The sequence below is a fragment of the Macrotis lagotis genome, chromosome 6 (assembly GCF_037893015.1).
Source record: "Macrotis lagotis isolate mMagLag1 chromosome 6, bilby.v1.9.chrom.fasta, whole genome shotgun sequence".
Classification (NCBI taxonomy): domain Eukaryota; kingdom Metazoa; phylum Chordata; class Mammalia; order Peramelemorphia; family Peramelidae; genus Macrotis; species Macrotis lagotis.
In genome coordinates, this window is record NC_133663.1 from 127,507,531 (window position 1) to 127,529,200 (window position 21,670).

Genomic DNA, 21,670 nt, shown 5'->3' on the forward strand with positions numbered 1-21,670 from the left:
CTGGCTTTCCCTTGGAACTAATATGAAATGAACCTCTTGTCAGAAATTCAATCGACAAAACCCAGAGAAAGAAGCTAGGAAAATATCTACTAACAAGATCTGTCTCAGAGGATTGTGAGTGAGCTGGGAACTGAGAGCAGAGAGCCAGACTAACCCAAGACCAGTCGTAGAGGTATTGACTGTGGGAGCTGAGGTCTGGGTAGTCCCAGTAAGGCTGGAGGAGGAGTTCCAACACAGAGAGTTGCAGAGTGTGATCAAGCGTTGTCAGTCTGCTCCGCTCAGGGTCCTCTTCCCAGAACAACATAGTAAGAGCCCCCCCCCCCCCCCCGCCAAGGCTCAGGTATAGGCAGTGGAGCTCCCTCAGCAGAATAGGGAGATTAACTACCTCACCCCAGGGCACAGCCCACATTGTTCAAGGATAACAGTATGCAGCAGCACCACCCACCCCCTCCAGGCCTAGGGTTAGGGGCTCATATCAAGGTCACAGACACTCCAGAGAAAGGTAATCAGCACCCCCTACTGGCCAACCCACTTGGAATTACTAAGCCAAGTGAGCAAAGTCTCTAGGGATTTTAACATCAAACGTCTGTAAACCAGTGCCTCCCCCAACACAAGATCCTAAGAAAATAAAGAAAAACCAGTGGGATTGGGGCATTGAAAGTTACTCTGAAGGCAAAGATCCTAACTCAGAGAGATCTAGAACTTCTAAGGAGAATATGAATTGGTCTCTAGCCCAGAAAGACTTCCTAGAAAAAATCTGGAAGGAGTTTAAAAACAGTTGGAAAAATTAGTAAAAGAAACTCAAGAGAAAATTAACACCTTGCAAAAAGAAAACAAATCTTTAAAAAATACAATTGGACAAATTCAAAAAGAAAATAATTCTCTCAAAACCTGAATTGAACAAATGGAAAACTCTTTCAAAATTTGAATTGACCAATTGAAAAAGGAGTTGAAAAAAAGGTAAATGAAGAAAATTCTTCTCTAAAAAAAAAAAGAATGGAATCAGTGGAAACTAATGTCTTCATGAGACAACAAGAATCTGTTAAACAAAACCAAAAAATAAAAAAATAGAAGAAAATGTAAAATACCTCATTGGCAAAACCACTAATCTTGAGAATTGATCCAGGAGACACAAGCTAAGAATCACTGGACTTCCTGAAAACATTGAAAAGAAAAAAAAAACCCTAAACTCTATATTAGGATTTAGTCATGGAAAATTATCCTGATATCATGGAGCCAGAGGGCAAAATAATTATTGAGAGAATATATCGAACCCCTCCTGAAAGGGATCACCAAATGAAAATACCAAGAAATATTTTGGCCAAATAGCAGAACCATCAGATAAAAGAGAAAATCCTGCAAGAAGCCAGGAAAAAAAACAATTTAGATACCAAGGAGCTACAGTAAGGATTGCATAAGACCTGGTTGCATCAACATTAAGGGATCAAAGGGCCCAGAATGCACTATTCTGAAGAGCAATGGAGCTTGGAATGAAGCCAAGAAATCACTATCTGGCAAAACCGAGCCTTTTCTTCCAGGGGAAATGATGAACATTTAGTGAAATAGGAGACTTCCCATTTTTTCCTGATAAAAAGACCAGAGCTAAATAGAAAATTTGGACTTCAAGCAGGAGACTTAAGAGACACATGAAAAGTTAGATGAATCTGGCTATATTCTCATCTGGGAGAAAGACTCTCATAACTCTCAAGAATTATAATTCTATTAGGGAGAATATACTTAGCCAGAAGTGATAGACACTCATGACTTATCTGTAACTCTGATAGAATGATTTAAAAACAATATTGCCTTAAGAAGGGGGGACAGTAAAGAGAGGGGAAGATGGAGGAGATTGAATGGGGTAAATCATATTACATAAAGAAATACAAAGGACATATTGTAATAGAGGGGAAGAAGGGAGGAGGTGAGAACAGCCTGAATCTTACTCTCATCAGATTTGGCTTAAAGTTAACATGCACAAGCTCAATTAAGTTAAAAAATTTATCTTACGTTTCAAGTATTAAAAGGGAAAAGGGGAGAGAAGAGGAAAAGAAGAACTAACAGAAGGCAGGGAAGGAAGAAGGGGCAAAGGGAAAGGGGAAATAAAGGGGAGGCAGATTGGATACAAGGGTGCAAACACATTGAAGGTAGTGGTATTCAGAAACAAAATACTGGGGAATATAGATAAAGTGAAAAAAGGGGAAAAATACAAACTGAGGGAAGATAGCATGGAGGACAATAGTTAATAATTATAACTTTGAATGTAAATGGGATGAACTCTCCCATAAAATGTAAAGGAATAGCAGAATGGATTAAAAACCAGAATCCTACAATTTACTGCTTATGAGAAACTCATTTGAAGTAGAGAGATACATTAGAGTAAAGGTAAAAAGTTGGATTAAATATATTTTGTTTCAGTTAAAGTGAAAAAAGCAGGGATAGCAATCCTTATCTCAGACTAAGCAGTTGCAAAAATAGATCTCATTAAAAGAGATAAGGAAAGAACCTATATCCTCCTAAAAGGTACTATAGATAATGAAGCAATTTAAATACTAAATATGTATGCAACAAGTGGTATAATATCCAGATTCTTAGAAGAGAAGTTGAATGAGTTACAGGAAGACATAGATATCAAAACTTTACTGGTGGGAGACCTCAACCTTTCGCTCTCAGATTTAGATGAATCTAACCATAAAATAAACAAGAAGGAATTTAAGGAGGTAAATAGAATGGTAGGAAACATAGAAAAGATACACCTTTGGAAAAAATTGAATGGGAATAGAAAGGAATATTTTTTTTCTGCATTACATGACACCTACAGAAAAATTGACCATGTACTAGGACATAAAAACCTTATAATCAAATACAGAAAGGCAGAAACAGTGAATACATCCTTCTCAGATCATTATGCATTAAAAATCACATGCAATAATAGGCCATGAAGAGATAGATCTATAACTAAAGGGAAACTAAATCCACTCATTCTTTAAAATGAGATGATCAAACAAAAAATTATAGAAATAATTAACGATTTCATGCTAGATAATGACAACTATGAGACAACATACCAAAATTTATGGAATATAGCCAAGGCAGTCATCAGAGGATTATATCTTTAAATGTTTACATGAATAAGTTAGAGAAAGGAAATCAATAAACTAAACATGCAATTTAATAAATTAGAGAAAGAACAAATTAAACCCCCCCAATTAAATAATAAATTAGAAATTCTAGAAATTAAAGGAGAAATTAATAAAATCAAAAGCAAGAAAATTATTGAACTAATAAATAAGACCAAGAGTTGGTTTTATGAAAAAATACAATAAAATAAATAAACCTCTGGCTAATTTGATTTAAAAAAAAGAAAGAAGAAAACCAAATTCCTAGTATCATAAATAAGGAGGAAATTAATGTAATAATTAAGAATTATTTTGTCCAATTCTACACCAATAACTGATAATCTAAGTGAAATGGATGACTATTTACAAAAATATAAGCTGCCCTGGTTAAATGAAGAGGAAATTAAATACATAACTAACCCTATCTCAGAAAAAGAAATTCAGTTGAACTCCCTAAAAAAAATATTCAAGGCCAGATGAATTCACAAGTTAATTCTATCAAACACTTAAGGAACAATTGGTCCCAATTCTTTATAAATACTTTGGAAAAATAGGTGAATATGGAACTCTGCCTAACTCTTTTTATGATACCAATATGGTGCTGATACCTAAACCAGGAAGAGACAAAAGAGAAAAAGAAAATTATAGACCTATCTCCCTAATAAGTATAGATGCAAAAATCTTAAATAAAATCTTACCAAAGCAATTACAACAAGCTATCACTAGGATAATACACTATGACTAAGCAGGATTTATCCCAGGAATCCAAGGTTAGTTCAATATTAGGAAAAATGTTAGTATAATTAACTTTATCAATATCAAACCTATCAAAAATGATCTAATTATATCAATAGATACTAAAAAAGCCTTTGTCAAAATATAGTACCCATTCCTACTAAATACACTAGAGAGTGTAGGAATAAATGAATTGTTCCTTAGAATGATGAGAATTATCTATCTGAAACTATCAAAAAGCATTATATGCAATGGGGATGAACTAGAGGCATTCCCAATAAGATCAGGGGTAAAACAAGGATATTTAATATTGTGTTGGAAATGTTAGCTTCAGCACCAATAAGAAAAGAAAATGAAATTGAAGGGATTAGAATTGGGAAGGAAGAAACAAAACTTTCACTCTTTGTAGATGACATGATAGTATACTTAAAAAATTCCTAAAAAATCATCTAAAAAACTACTAGAAACAATTAGCAACTTTAGCAAAGTCACAGGATATGAAATAAACCCTCATAAATCCTCAACATTTCTATATATGACTAGCAAGATACAGCAGAAAGATCTAGAAAGAAAAATCCCATTCAAAGTAACCTGACAGGGTAGCTAGGTGGTGCAGTGGATAGAGCATCGACCCTGGAGTCAGGAGTACCTGAATTCAAATCCAGCCTCAGACACTTAATAATTACCTAGCTGTGTGGCCTTGGGCAAGCCACTTACCCCCATTGCCTTAGAAAAATCTAACCCCCCCCCAAAAAAAAAACAAAAACAAAACAAAACAAAGTAACCTAACAATATAAAATATTTGAGAGTCTACCTGCCAAGGCAGACTCAGAAACTCTATGAAAACATCTACAAAACACTTCTCACACAAATAAAATCAGATTTAAATAACTGGGCAAATATCAACTGCTCATAGATAGGCCGAGCCAATATAATAAAAATGACAATTCTATCTAAATTAAACTTCTTATTTAGTGCCCTACAGATCAAGATTCCAAAAAATTACTGTAATGAGTTAGAAAAAATTATAAGTAACTTCATATGGAGAAATAAAAAGTCAAGGATTTCCAGGTATTTAACGAAAAAAGTACAAAACAAGGTGGATTAGCCCTAATAGATCTACAATTATATTATAAAGGCATTAGTCATCAAAACTGTCTGGTATTGGCTAAGAAATAGAATGGTAGATCTGTGGAATAGACTAGGTGCAAAAGAGTAGCAAGAAATGTTTATAATAATCTGTTGTTTGATAAACCCAAAGAGTCCAGCTTCTGGGATAAAAACTCTCTCTCCTATATACAGAGGCAATTTACAGATGACGAAATCAAGGCAATCCATAGTCATATGAAAAATTTCTCTAAACCATTACTGATTAGAGAATACAACTTAAAGCATCTCTGAGATGCCACCTCACACCTCTCAAACTAGTCAATATGACCAGAAATGACAATGGTCAATGATGGAAAGGATGTGGGAAATCTTGGACAATATTACATTGTTGGTGGAGCTGTGAGCTCATTCAAACTTTCTGGAGCAATTTGGAATTACGCCCGAAGGGTAATATATCATTTTCCTCCTGTCTTTTCCTCTTTAGGTTAAATATTCCTATTTCCTTCAAAAATTTTTTAATTTTATATTATTTAATTTTATATTATTTTGAACCAAAAAATAAATAAAAACTACAAAACTGCAAATCTATTTCTGTACAACTTGCTATTTTTTAAAATTTATAATAAAATTTTCAAGTAACTTTATTATTTTTTCTTTTTTTTCTTCCCTCCTCCCTTCTAGGACCTAGAGATGGCTACCAGTAGAAACAAATATGTATACTATGTAAAATTAATGTATAGATCTAGTTATTTCTATTCTCTGGATGTAAATAGCATCTTCTTTCAGAGGTCCTTTGTAGTTTGGATATTTACAATAGTCAAAATGACTTAATCAGTCCAAGTTCTTCTTAAAATAATATTGCTGTTAACTGTATACAGTGTTCTTTTGGTTCTACTCATTTCACTCTTCATTATTTTGTGCAGTCTATCCATTTTTCCCCTAAACTCAACAGGTTCATCTTTTCTTATAGAAGGGAAGTATTCCATTTTAATTATATAGATCACATAATCTATACATAGATTGGATACACTTACACAGCCTTCTCCCAATCAACAGGAAATCCTGCAAAGTTTATTTCTTTGCCACCAAAAAGAGAGCTACTATAAATATTTTAGAACATGTAAGATTTGTTTTTCCTTTTTTCCCCCTAATCATCTTTGGAAATACACCTAGTGGTGGTATTACTGGGTAAAAGGGTATTTTTATATGATAAGGTCCCAAGGAATTTTCCTGTTACAATCACTTTTCTGCTTGCTCTTTAGTTTGTAATGTCTTTCCAAGTATAGCACCTGGAGACACTCCACATCTGAACCCAACCCCTCAAACCACATATTGAACTCCTATTTTGACTTGCTCTGTAGTCTTATAGTACACAAAAATTACCAAGGAGGGGATGGTTGTTATGACACAGGACTTGCATTGGAACTGTATGTATCTGACCAACTTGTCGGATTTTTTCAAACCCTCAAACTACAAATCTTTTGAGTTTTTTCACAGGTGAGGGAATTTCAGCAAGCACAGAATGTAGATCCAGAGGAAAATTAATTGTCTTCTTAATACCTCATTAATATTCTGATTTTATTATATCCTTACAGAAAAAGTTAAAATGCCATTATACATTTCCTGATTCTCCTCCCCACTCCTACCCTATTACTAATGCCTGCCCTTGTCATATTGCATCCCATCTACTCTGGATGAATTTTCTATGTAATTAGTTGTTTACATGTCAACTCCCCTATTAGAATGTAATCTCTTTGGCATTTTTTATATCCCCGACACTATTCCTGGTAAATAGAAAGAAATTAATAACATATAAAAATATACAGAAGATATGTATATGTATAAATATGTATATATTTATACATATATGTAAATATATATACATATATATATAAATCATGAAAGACAGAGGGGGGAGAGAAGAGGGGAAGAGAGAAAAAAGAAGGGGGGAGAGACAGAGAGAATCAGAGAAAGAGACAGAGAGAGAGACTAAGATAGAGAGAATGAGAGAAGATAGGCATCAAAGAAAATAGATGACATAGCATCTGACTCAGAGTCAGGACAACCTGAGTTCAAATCCAACTTCAGATGATTACTAACTATGTATGATTGATCTTGACAAGTCACCTAACTTCTCTTCAACCTCAGGTTCCTATTCCATAATATGTTGTTTAAAGAAAAGTGTTGATATGAGGGACAAATCAGATAACATATGTACAACACTTTGAAAACTAGAGTTATATACAAATTCTAGCTAGCTATGAAGACAATGACAAGGTGATGATGATGATGGCAATGATGATGATGATGATAAAGATAACAAGGATGACAAGGACCACAATGACAATGATACAATGATAATAATAGAGTATATATAGGTCCAGTCGTGTAGTTATTAAGACTTATCTCTGACACACATAAGCTAAGTAATGAAAAAGACATAATGCTTCAAGCAATTATTTATGACCATGAATTACCAACAAAATGTCTATCTTTATTAGTGGAGGAACTTTCCAAGACAAAAGTTATTCATACTAATGAAATCACAGGTTCAAGTCAAATAAAGGATGTCTTAGTTCAGTTTTAAGATACTAACAATATACGATATACATCTTTAAATAGATCATTTATAAATATATACATACACACACGGCACAATATACATATATATGTATATATATATGTATATATATATATGTATATATTAATGATTCATTGTTGGAGAACTTTCAGTGTACAATTTCCTTTTCAGATAAAAGTTCAAGGAAATCATCTGAGGATACTGAAAGATTAAGACTTTCCCATGTCAGAGGTAGGATTTCAAATTAGGCAGTCAGTCAATCAACAAGCACTTACCCATTATCCTCTTAATTCAGTCTCTAAGTATTCTCTATAATTTAAAAAGAGGGTCGAGAACATTCTCTTTGTAGGAAAGGAAAAGTAAGTAAAGGAAGGCTCTATAAAAGAACCCTACAAAACCAATACTTTTTTATTGCATGACTAACTCATTACATTAACATATTCTTTGAGAATTTAGGAAAGAATTATTGCTGCTGCAAAGAGAGAGTTTTATAATACTTAAGATAAAAGCTTTTCATTTTAAATAAAGATAAGATAAACTAAACTTTCATTCTTCTAGTGCCACCTAATTCTGTCCATAGAAAAATACCATCTGCAGCACAGATGATAGCCTATTTCTGGGTTTCTTATAGTTTGAGTCTCTTAAAAGTTTCTGGTTATTAATTTTTGGAGTGTTTCATATGATTATTATAATACACTATATTTATATTGTATTGTTCTCTGAGATCACAAGGATTTCACGTTTATAGTCATCCACTCATTTAGACTTTATAGAATGGAGTCAGAAGATGCTTATCATTATCCCCCTTTTTCCAATAAGAAGAATTTAAGACAGAATGGTTTATTGGCTTTCAGTTACCATACACTGAGACTGGTTTCAGTATCCAAAACATTTGGACCATGACAGGACTAATAATTAGGATGTTCTCATTATTATGTATCACCAGTGGAAGATTTTTCATGGTCTGTCCATGAAAAATTGAACCAGTCATCAATATGTCCCAAATGATCAAACTAACTTATTCTAAACTGCTTTGTAATAGAGTTATTTGTTTGCTTGTCATTCTCCTCTCCCACCTTCTAAATTATCAACTCCTTCAAGGGAGACATCTTTCTATACACACACACACACACACACATAAACACACACACACACACACACACACACACACCTCACACCTAACCTATTGCCTGATGGACAGAAGGCACTCAGTATTTGTTCAGTGAATGAATGGTTATTTCACAGTTCAGTAACAATGTCATGCAAAGACAATGCTAATATAAAATGATTCTAAAGTTTATGCATATACTATTTCATTTGATCTCCACAACAATTTTGTGAGGTAGTTGGTGGAGGCTCAACACAAGCTCTTTCATCACCTAGATGCTAGAGTCTATCTTCTCCTTTACTCCCTGCTCCCCGCAGCAAATGATTGAATTAATTTATTATAACATTTATATAGAATTTACTATGTACAAATACTACTTTGTGTTAATTTTGTCTACATTTCCATGCATATTGTTCTCTTAGGTGACTGTAGAAGACTAAAGGGCAAGAGATGTTTCTTGTTATATCTTTGTCTTCCCAGGGCAAAGCAAAGTGACTTGCCGCTGGTTGAGGTTTAATAAATGACTTTTTGGTTAATTTACAGATAATAAAAAAAAACTAGTTAATTGACTTGCTAAGATCATGTGGGACCCACATTATCTGACTTCAAATCCAGAAAACTTTCCGCTACTCTATGATAAATTGTACTTACTATCCTCCTGTAATCTAAACTCAGGTTGTTTAGTTTCCTAAATAAAAGGAATTTCTTGACTTAGTCCAGGGTTGTCCAACTTTAGGTTATCTTAGCGCTGCACTAAAATAAAATAATTATTTGAGGACCTCACCCTGAATAAAAAATACCAGACACTGGGGGGCAGCTAGGTGGCGCAGTGCATAAAGCAATGGCCCTGGAGTCAGGAGTACCTGGGTTCAAATCTGGTCTCAAACACTTAATAATTACCTAGCTGTGTGGCCTTGGGCAAGCCACTTAACCCCATTTGCCTTGCAAAAACCTAAAAAAAAAACCATACCAGACACTGATATAATAGTTAATTTGTAGTCTTACCTTAGTTAGCAAGCACTATGAGAAGTCACAGTACTTTTAATTTCTTAGAAAGTACAAGAATTCATGTTATCATTACAACAAGCAAAGAAAACACAAAACAACAAAGTGACAACACAACAGTATAAAGGAAGGTACATTCCAGCTAGTCTGCATCACATGGACAGAATGCATCCTACAGATGGATTGAAAATTCTATGTGATATGTTCCATCTGCAGTACACTTAAAAATACCAAAGAAAATTGACACATAGATTATTTTTTAGTAATTGATATAAAAAATCTAATATGCATTCCATGCAAATTATTATTATTATTATTTGCTCATAAAAATTAAGACTCACAAGCAGGGCCCATGGGCCATATTTTGGACAGAGACTCTTGAGATTTTTATAATATGCTATTTTCATGTTTTGTTGGGTTTTTTACCCCAGAAAAGTTGCCAAGAAGTAAGTGAACACTAGGAGTTTCTTTAGCTATAGAAAACTCCTAGTGTCAGAACTGCTTCCTCCAAGGCAGATTCCCATTCATCAATGATTTAGATAAACTTAGAGACTTTCTTGAGGCAAATAGAAGCTAGTTGACTTACTGAGGATTACAAAGATGCTAAGTATGGGAGGTGAAATTTGAATTCAGGTCTTCTAGACTTCAAATAGAATTCTATACCATCTACCTTAAACTGTTTTAACTTAAATACGTTTTCTAAAAATCTTTTTTCAAAATCAAAATATAGAATAAAATATTTATTTTTCTTCTCAAACACATGTAATGAAATTCCATTTTATTTTTAAAAAATATTTTTAAAGAAATAATAATGATTGATAGCCATTAAGAGCTTTAAGTTGCTCAGTTTTCAAATGCATTAGTTATTTTATCTCCCCAATAACTTGTAAGATACTGAGTATTACAAATCTTCTTGTCATCTCCATTTTACAAATGAGGAAAGAGTAAATGTCTAATCATTTTCACACCACAAAGGGTTAGGGGTGGGTTGTTACTCTGTCATCTTGAAGGACAATGCTCAAATATTGACAGTTAATATGGTATAGTGTACAACAAACACTGGGGTTTGGATCTTGAGGACTTGGTTTAAATTTTAGTTTTATGCAACTTTGCATAATTTTGGGCAAACTCTGGGATTCAGTTTTCCTCATATGTAAAGAAGGAAGGGGAAGAAGGAGAAGGACTAAATAATCTCTAAGATCCTTTTTTTATTTGGATCCTATGATCTATTATTAAAATTTGTAGCTTTATCTCTTTTCTTGTTTTCTTTTTCTTCTTCAGGTGATGAGAACATTCAACTATACAGTTACAAAATGGATTTAGGAAAGCACACTAATTACCATGGATGGGTCACATAATAAAACAGGTGGAAAGATTTTTATTTTCGTATAGATGGCTTTTTGCCACATACTTATGAAATTTAGGATTTTAGAGCTAGAAAAGACTCTAAAAAGCATTCTAATTAAAAACTTATTAAAATTAAGTAATTTTAAAGCATTCATCTTTAAATATTAAGGATCTTAAATTTCATCTGGTTCAATTCCTCTGTAATTCATAGTCCCAGAGAGTTGTCTGAGTAATGTCATGTAGCTTATAAGTGTCCAAGATGGGACTCAAACCCAGGTTTCCCTGATGCTGAGCCCAACTATGATTCATTAAGTCATGTTGTCTCTTCCATTTTTCAGATAGGTCTTTTTCCTTTTTTAATCTTATTCTTATCACTTTTATTCAAGTAGGAGAGTTTCAAATCTAGTCAAAAAATCTGATTAAATTGGTATCATAGGAAAAATCTAGAAATGAGTTTCAGATTTACTTTGTGACATAGTTAGTTCTGACTTATCAAAGTGGAGTCACAGCTCTATTTGTAGGATGCAACATGGAAGGTGAAACATTGTTTTCAGATGCAGAAGTAATGTTTTTCCATTGTTACTGGCCGTAGGTCTGCTTTATTAACCCTCTTGCTGGTAAATCTGAATGAAAACCCTCTGAAATCAGATGTAAAGTAATAACTTTCTTTCGTACAACCCAGAAATAGAGAATGATTTTCCATCTGCAAAAATATCATTCAGTGACATGCTGTCAAGGAAATCTATCACCAAACTTGATAACACAGGCGAAAAAGAAAAAGAAAGAAAGAAAGAAAGAAAGAAAGAAAGAAAGAAAGAAAGAAAGAAAGAAAGAAAGAAAGAAAGAAAGAAAGAAAGAAAGAAAGAAAGAAGAAATGCAGGCAGAGCTTTTAGGATTCTTATTTGACCCACTGGGGCTTGAACTTATAAACCATCATCTGCCTTTTTCCCCTCCCTGACCCTTGCCAAAGATGCCGTTACAATTTTCCCTGAATTCCTGGCTGCATTGTGCTATCAGGCACTGGGATGACAAAAAGGGCATAAGGGACAATGAAAGAGATATAAAAAGCATAACCCTGAGGTGATTGGGTCTCATCATCTGACATTCCAGACTCCTGTTCAATTAAGAAAACATTTATTAAGCATTTACTAAATACTAGGTCTTCCATCTAGTTCTAGATCTTGCATTCATACAGCATAGAACTTTTAAAACTATTTCTATGAATTTTCTTATTATTTTATTTGGACTGTCATCTTGGCCTACTGGAAACCTTTTTGTTCTGTTGTCCCTTGTGGTAACTATCTTTGTCTTCTTTATGTTTTCTTGATATGAACTTGTTACATTTCCAGTGGATGCCTTCGTGAAAGCCAGTGATAAAAATTTTAAACCCTAGGACTAGATGAACTTTCCTAATTTAATTCTGTTAAATTACTTGCACATTTGCAAACATAGATTGTTTGCAAAAATAGCAGAAGGGATCCTAGCAAATCCCTTCCATGATACAGATATGGCCTTGACATATAAATATAATATAAACAAAACAGAAGTAGAAAACTATAGGCCAAAATTTATAATGAACATAGATACAAAATTTTCCAAAAAAATATTAGCACAGAGACTAAAACAACAAAATTTAAAGTTTGTAGTATATGCCCAGATTAGAGTTATACAAGGAATGTAAATTTGATTTAAAGATTAGGAAAATTATAAACTTAACAATATTAATTATAAAGACAACAAAATCATATAATTGCATAAATAATTGCATAAAAGATTTCTACTTAAAAACACTTTGAAAAAATATAAATGAATGAACATTTTCATAAAAAATGAAAGCAAAATGGTAAAAAAAAAATCCCAGGAAAAATTTTTAACAAAAATATGGAAATGAAAGGGATCTAGTAATTCCAAATTTCACACTATCCTATAATGCAGGTAAGATAAAAAAAATTAATCCTGGTTAGCCAAAATAGAGACTGATCAAACAGATCAGGTACACAATACACAAAAACTACATATATCTTCTACACTAGTATATAATAAACACAAAGACTATAAAACTGTGATAAAGATTCATTCACTATCAGACAAAAGCTGTTAGAAGATATCCTATTTAGACTAGTACCTCACACCTTATAGTAAGGTAAGCTCCAAATGAATATATATACCCTAGATATTTTTGGTCACATTATGAACAAATTAGAGAAACATGGAGGGGGAGGGAATTCTCTGTCAGATACAGAGAAAAGAGAAATGTTTATGACTAAACAATGCACAGAGATCATAGAAGATAAAAAAAGATAATTTTGATTACATAAAATTAAGAAAGTTTTTGCACAAACAAATCTAACAAAGTTAAGATCAAAAGAAAATTAATGGGGAAAAATTCTTCAGCAAAATGTTCTCTCAGTTTCATTGCCAAGTCGTATAAGGAATGAATTCAAATCTATAAGCAAAGGAGATATTGCAAAATTGATAAATGAACTGAAGACCTGAGCAGTCCTCAAGGGAAGAAACTTAAGCTATGAAAAAATGTTGCAAATCCCATTACAAATTAGAGAAATGAAAATTAAAACAATTCTGAGATTCTATCTCATACTCATCAGAGTGACAGAGATAAAAAGGGAAGATCATAAATGTTGGAAGAATTGTGGCAAAACAAGCCTATTGAAGTACTTTGGTAGATCTACGAATGGGCACAACTATTCTGAAAAGCATTCTGAATTATACACAAAAGATTATTAACCAGTACATACCCTTTGATTCAGCTATAAAACTGCTAGATGTATATCCAAAAGAGACCAAAGGATGTTTTATGTACAAAAATATCTATAACAACTCTGGTGTGAAAATTCTGAAAGTTAAGATGTCCATCAATTAAAGAAGGCTAGAAGGAGTTGTGATAAATGAATGTGATAGAAAACTATTGTGCTACTAGAAATGATGAAATAGATGATTTCGAAAAGACACAGGAAAACATTATATGAACTAAAGCAGAATGAAGTAAGTAAAACAAAGAACAAAGTATGATTCATCACTTTTATAAAAATGAATAATTTTAAGGATTTTTATAAACTGATGAACAAAATGAGAACTAAATATATAATGCCCAAAAGTATAAAAGCAGACAATTTTGAAAACTAAGAATTAAGATCAAAATAAAAATGACATGTAATTAGGAAAAAATAAAATATTATTTTAAAAAAAGTATAATCAAGACATGACTGTTCATGATTTCAAAGATCCAATGATGAAGAATATTATTTCTTATAAAAAGGTAGTGTATTTAGGGTACAGAACACAATATTTCTTTCTGTGTACAAATATCAGAAGAATTTGCTTTGCTTGATCATGTACTTATAGCACATGAAATGTTTTATTTTTCTTTTATTTTTTTCCTCCATGGGGTGGAATGTTTAAGGGAAGAAAAATATATTTTTGTTATTTAAAACAGATGGGTGATTTATACTAGGAATGCTGGGTTGGCTCAATATTGGGAAATTAACAGTATAATTGACAAAATCAATAACAACCCTAACAGAAATCATATGATTATTTCAATAAATGTTGAAAAAGCTTTTGACAAAATACAGCAACCATTCCTATTAAAAACACTCGAAAACAGAGGAATAAATGGAATGTTATCTAAAACTATAAGTAATATCTCTCTAAGACCATCACCAAACTATATATGTAATGGAGATAAGTTAGAAGCATTCCCAGTAAGATCAAGGATGGTCTTTATCACAATTTATATTATATTAATTATATATTCTATATTATATTATATTATATTATATTATATTATATTATATTATATTATATTATATTATATTATATTATATTATATTATATTATAATATTATATCATGTCATGTTATGTTATGTTATGTTATATCATGTTATATCATTTTATAACATATTATATAATGTTATGTCATGTTATGTTATGTTACATTACATTGCATTATGTTACATTATTATATTATATTATATTATATTATATTATATTATATTATATTAATTAGAAATGTTAGTTTTGGCAAAAAGGAGAAGAAAAAGAAATTGAAGGAATAGGAATAGGTAATGAAGAAACAAAACTCTCTTTGCAGAGGATATGATATATTAGAGAACCCTGAAAATCATCTAAAAAGCTACTTGAAATAATCAGCAATTTTAGTAAAATTGTAGGATAAAAAAATAAATCCACATAAATAATCAGCATTTCTATATATTACTAACAAGACGCAGAAAGAGACAGAAAGAGAAAATCCATTTAAAGTAACTATAGACAATATAAAATACATGGGAGTCTACTTGCCAAAGCAGAAACTATTTGAAAACAACTATAAAACACTTTTCATACAAATAAAATCAGATCTAAATAATTGGGCAAATATCAATAGCTCATGGGTAGACTGAGCTAATATAATAAAATGACAATTCTACCTAAAATAAATTACTTATTCAGTGCCATACCAATCAAACTTCCAAAAAAAAAATTACTTTGGTGAGCTAGAAAAACCAGTAACTAAATTCATATAGAGGCACAAAAGATCAAGAATATCAAAGGAATTAATGAAAAAATGCAAAGGAAATAGGTGGTGCAGTGGATAAAATACCGGCCCTGGAGTCAGTAGTACCTGGGTTCAAATCCAGTCTCAAACACTTAATAATTACCTAGCTGTGTGGCCTTGGGCAAGCCACTTAACCCCATCTGCCTTGCAAAAAACCTAAAAAAAAATGCAAAGGAAGGTGGCCTAATCATATCAGATCTAAAATTATATTATAAAGCATCAGTCATCAAAACTCTTTGGTTCTGGCTAAGAAATAGAGTGGTGGATCAGTGGAACAGATAAGGTGCAAAAGAAACAGAAGTAAGTGGCTATAATAATCAATTGTTTGATAAATCCAAAGTTTCCAAATTCTGGGATAAAAATTCACTCTTTGATAAAAACTGGAAAACTAGAAGATATTATAGCAGAAATTAGGCATACAACATCATCTAACACCCTATAGCAAGATAAGTTTTAAATGGGTACAGAATTTAAGCATAAAAGATATTATAAAACAATTAAAAAAAAAACAAATAGATCTATTGAAAAAGGGAGTGATTTATGACCAAAGAAGAGATAGAGAACATTATAAAAGACAAACTGGATAATTTTGATTACATTAAATTAAAACGTTTTTGTACAATCAAAACCAATGCAACCAAAATTGAAAGGAATGCATTAAATTGGGAAGTAATTTTTACAACTAGTATTTCTGACAAAGGATTCATTTCTAAAATATATGAGAACTGAGTCAAACTTATAAGAAAACAAATCATTTCCCAATTGTGTCAGAGATATGGAAAGGCAATTATCAGATGAAGAAATCAAAGCTATCTATAGTTATATGAAATCTAAATCATTATTGATTAGAGAAATGCAAATTAAAGTAACTCTGAGGTTCCACTTCATACTTATCAGATTGGCCAATATGACTAAAATGGAAAATGATCAATATTGGAAAGAATGTGGAAAGATGGGAACAATAATGCATTGCTGGTAGAATTATGAACTGATCCAACCTTTCTAGAGAGTAATTTGCAATTATGCCTAAAGGGCACTAAAAATGTGCATACCCTTTGACCCAGCAATACAACCACTAGGTCTGTATGCTGAAGAGATCAGAAAAAAGGGTAAAAATCTACAAGTTCAAAAATATTCATAGAAGTACTTTTTGTAGTGGCAAAGAATTGGAAATTGAGGGGATGGTCATCAGTTCGAGAATGGCTGAAAAAATTGTGGTATCTGTCTGTGATGGAACACTATTGTTCCATAAGAAATCATGACTTCAAGAAGACTTCAGAAAAGCCTGGAAAGACTTGCATGAATTAATGCTTAATGAAATGAGCAGAAACAAAGGAACATTATATCTACCAATAACAACATGGTGTGATGATCAATTATGATGGACTTGGTCATTTCAGTAGTACAATAATCAGACTTGTATTGGAAAATACCATGCATATCCAGAAAATGAACTATGGAGTTTACATGAAGACCAAAGGTTAATATCTAAAATTTTTCAAAGTTGCTTTATGTATTATTTCATTTTTCCTCTCTATTTTTTCCATTTTAATTTGATTCTTCTATTGCAACATGTTCAATATGGATCTAGGTTTAGCTTGCTTATAAATGTAGAGCCTATATTAGATTGCTTTCTATCAAGGCAGGGTGAGGAGAGCGAAGGGAGAGGAGAAAAATGTAAAGCTCAAAACACTGCAAAAAAAAAAAAAACAGCCACCATTGCATGTAGTTGGAATACAAATAAATACAATAATAAAAATTTTTAAATAGATAGATTAGAATACAGTGATAAAAAGTGAAATGTTTCATGCTCTTTCAGATGAGGTTGCTGTGTTAGTAGTTTTATTAACTCTCACTTTGCTATGAGACTTCTCACAAAGTGGAATCAATCAGCAAATATATATAATATAAAATGAAATATTTAAAAAACCTGAAAATGATAAAAAGAGAAAATTTAAACAAAATAGTACCAAGTAAGGTTCTTTGATAGTCATTGTTTATTGAACTGATAAAACATTTACAATTCAAAAAATGTTGTCTAGAAAAGCTAAATGATTGGTCCAAGGTCACATGGCAAGTTACAAGCAGAGATATTATTGAATTGAGCTCAGGAATCCTGACTGCTGGTTTAGTGTCTCTTTACTTCATTTGCCTCTTTTTATATTATGTTATGAATCATAAGGAGATTTCACTTTTTGCTACCTACAGTATTGCTTCCTCTGAGAAATTTCATAGAGCAGATATCACAGGTTTGATTCTCCGTACAACAGATGAGCAAAAAGGAATACAACTTGCATGTGAGTTGCCTAAGATCAAATTGATAATTAATTTGTGCTGGTTGGGGGTCCAGGGAAGGGTGGGTAGCTTAATCCTGGATCTTCTCAATCTAATTCTTTTACTATACCTCACTTGGTCACTGTACTAGAGTGCTATCTTGTTCCACTCTTCATTTAAATATGAAGAAGCACAGAGTTTAAGTGACTTGGCAGAGAACTGTAGAGTTCCAGTGAGACCATAGGTTTACTGATTCTCATGTCAGAATTCTTTGCACAGAACCATGTATTCATTAGCTCACCTTACAGCCTCGACTGTTTAATCATATTCCTCAGTATCTATTTGCTCTCCACTGGTCAATCCCCAACAAGGAAATGAGGTTATTGTCTAAGCTGAACTCCAAGAACCAAGATCATATCACAGGTATGCCAAAACCAGTCAGCAAGGGATCTGAAAATGAAAATTAAGAAAAAAAGATAAAAGGGCAGCAACTATTCTACTCAAAGCAAAACATTCTGAAAAATGAAATGTTGAAAGAAATGAAGATTGTTAAAAGTAGACTCAGATTCAGAACAAAAGGAGCAATGATTTTCTCATTCTCAAATAAATAGAAAATCCCAGAAACAGCAGCAGTCTGAAATCTCAAAGGCAAAAGTCCAGAGAGAACCAATGATTGAAAATGAAATCTGACTGGAACTGTACAACATGAAGCCAACTCATGTTAACCTAGCTATGTTGCTTTACTGTTAAATAAATCATAATTTAACATTACATTAAAATGTAGGCCTGTACAGGTACAAAATTTTGATATGTCATAAAACTATAAACCCCATTATATTGAATAAATATAATTTAAAAGAAATAAATTAATTGACAAGATCTATCTGTATTGCATTGCTGATTGTTGCTTTACATTTGTGGATTATAGGATAAGGATAGCATTTAATGTTTAGGTTTCTGGTTAAAATGTAGCATTCTCTGAGAAATATTACAATATTACAATATAACAATATTACAATTGCTAATATTTGATTAGTTACCAGATAAGGAGGCATTTGATGATTTTTTAATAGATCAGCAATCAGTTACTGATTTAACCACTCAGTTTCTTTCAGAATCAATATATGTTACCTATTTATGTAATCTATAGATTTTATTATTTCATCATTATCTTAAACAATTTTTTGATGGTCAAAAATATTGATACAAATAAATTGGAACTTAACCACCACTGACCCATAATTGACGACTTCTACATGCAGCTTGATTGAGTCAGGTCTACAAAATATTGATCAGGGGATATGTGCTGAACATTGTCGAAATTGATGTACGTCTCTAGCTTATCTCATGCTTCACATATAATATATTGTGGAAAAGAATTCATCCTTTTTTTCCTGTGGCCAAGCTATTGGAAACAGATAACTTCTCAAGCTCTGAATGCCTAATGTCAAATAACATTTAAAAAATTTTGTTTATAAAACCACTTTCAAATATTTATAGGGTTTCACTGAGATTGACACCAGTTATTATCAACCAGGTCATAGCTTACACAGGATGGACATCTTGTTATATATTCTGCAACTGTGTATAAATTTGCTATCTGCCCCTTTGCACTCCATCTTGTTCCATTTCTTCCTTCTGCACTGAGAATATCAAACCAGTGATATTATTGCTACTTGGAAATGTTTTGACAATTGGCTGTTCACAGTTTCTGAAACTTTCCTGCTATTGCATTACATCCACCCCCACCCCCATGAGAATAAAATTTTCTTAAGGGCAGGTACTATGTTACTTTTGTAGTGTCTGTAAGTAGGTACCAAATAGATATTTATTCATTTATTCAAACTCAGAAAAAAAGTATAAAAGAGTCATCAGGCTATTTCTTTTTTATTCCTACTTGTTAAATAATAGAGATTTTTTTATTGTCGGTGGGGTTGGTAGAGATCAGGAGCAGAAAATTTTGATTCCTATTTGTTTATCTTTCTAAAAAAAGGAAGAACAAATGATTAAGTGAATTGTTTTGGATAATTAAGGAGAAATTACTTAGATTAAGAGAGACTTGATTCTGGGGAAGTGGTAGGAGTAAAGTGGTAAGACTGAAGTGATTAGGATAAATAGAAGAAGATGGAAACTGGTAAGTAAAGTAAGGTCTCTGGAAATGACCAAATCGGTCATTTCCTAGTCATGATTTTTTTTGCCTTCGGTCATGAGATTTCCTTAGTGAAAGGAATTTTCTATGAAGAAACACCCTTCACTGATTTATACCAGTGATTTTTCTGAAATTTATAATCTTATAAACTTGTACAAAACATCAAAGGGTACAATATCTTACCCTAGTATGTGGAAGTTAGAAGATTAAAACTGAATTGAAGAAAGTCATCCAGAGGAAGAGATAGAAGTCCAATAATTGCCACCACTTCAATCACCTTTTCCTCTTATACTCCATTGGTGTCAGCCCAGGCCCCTGACACCAGTTTCTCTGGGAATGGAGTAACCCAAGGAACTTGCTTCTAGTATGGCTCTTGCAGTCATCTTGAGGGAAACAATCTCTGGGGGTCCTATTCTTCCCACTTTGAACCCCAACTACTAACCCTTCATGATCAAAGGACAAATAAGGCAAGATTTGTAGGAAGGTCAGCATTTTCAAACTACTGATCTAGTTTTCAACCCAGAGCCCAGAGCCTTCTTTAAGGAGACAACCATCAATCTCCAGTCATCTCCACTAACTATTGAACAATTACCACATACAGGACAGCAAACCTATAACAAGAGGCAGGGAGTATTATTCAGGTGAGTTGCTGTTTGTCCTTCACTCCAAAAGGACCAATTGACATAATGGGGTGATATCTTGACATGCAAGTCAATTGGACTTAAGTGAAAAAGAGTTGCTTATAGTTGTCAACCTCACTCTTCCAGAGTCATCCAAGTCCAATGCAAATTAAAAGTCAAGATGACTGGTAATATGGTAATGACCATATTGTTTAACTAAGCTCTCAGCCACTTAGAGTCATGAGCTCTAAGTTCATAATACAACTTTCATGGCCATTGGATCAAATTGTGGATAAGAATCTACCCATTCTGCTTGCAGAAGTCTTCATAATCTTGGGGTAAACCTCACCCTAACTCATTGACATTTTTGAGACTTGTCAGTTATCCATAACTTCATTTGGCATTGTCTGTCAAAACAGCTTTACCATTTTTGTCCACTGCTCATCTACAGCTTCTTGGAGTGACTGTTGAGGAGGAAGGTGGACACCAAAGGTGGGGGAGTAGCCTGAAAAGAGTTTAGCAAGCCTTGAAGCTAGAGGAGTGAGTATTCCCTGACAACCCCATACATCTCAGCCAGGTGAATTACTCTACTACTAACTTAACCACTGTCTCCCCTCATACTACAAAGGAGGTAGTTTGGGAGTCTGAACCCAATTGTCCTGAGAAAAGCAAACAGTTTCACCAGTAATCATCCTAGAACTAACCCCTGTAGGGGGTATGTCCTAGGAACTGCTCCTACAGATTCTGAATCCACCACCTTCTCAACAACTGCAATTACTCAAGACCCAGAAAAGAAAGTCCTCACTATCAAGGTCCTTGGCATTGTCAAATCATTCAACATCAGGAATGGTGGTACTTCTTCTTTATTGCCCCTTTTCTATTTTATCCATAGAAAGGGCAATAAAGAAGAAGTACCACCATATGCTTTGCTCCTGGCATCCTAAGGACTATCGGATCTTTCTATCTGGACTTTAGGTAAAAATTACTTAATCTTCCTTTGTAAAGTGTGAGCAACTTGAGGGCAGGGACAGTCTCTGATTTCCTCTTT

At 32.9% G+C, this 21,670-nt stretch overlaps 1 long non-coding RNA gene across 1 annotated transcript; it reads left to right on the forward strand.

Annotated features, from left to right (window-relative positions):
- Positions 1-7,711: 7,711 nt before the first annotated feature.
- Positions 7,712-21,148, forward strand: LOC141492365 (uncharacterized). The gene is made up of 3 exons (XR_012469855.1): positions 7,712-7,773; positions 10,937-11,021; positions 21,074-21,148. It is a non-coding gene; the product is annotated as an uncharacterized LOC141492365 (long non-coding RNA).
- Positions 21,149-21,670: the final 522 nt, after the last annotated feature.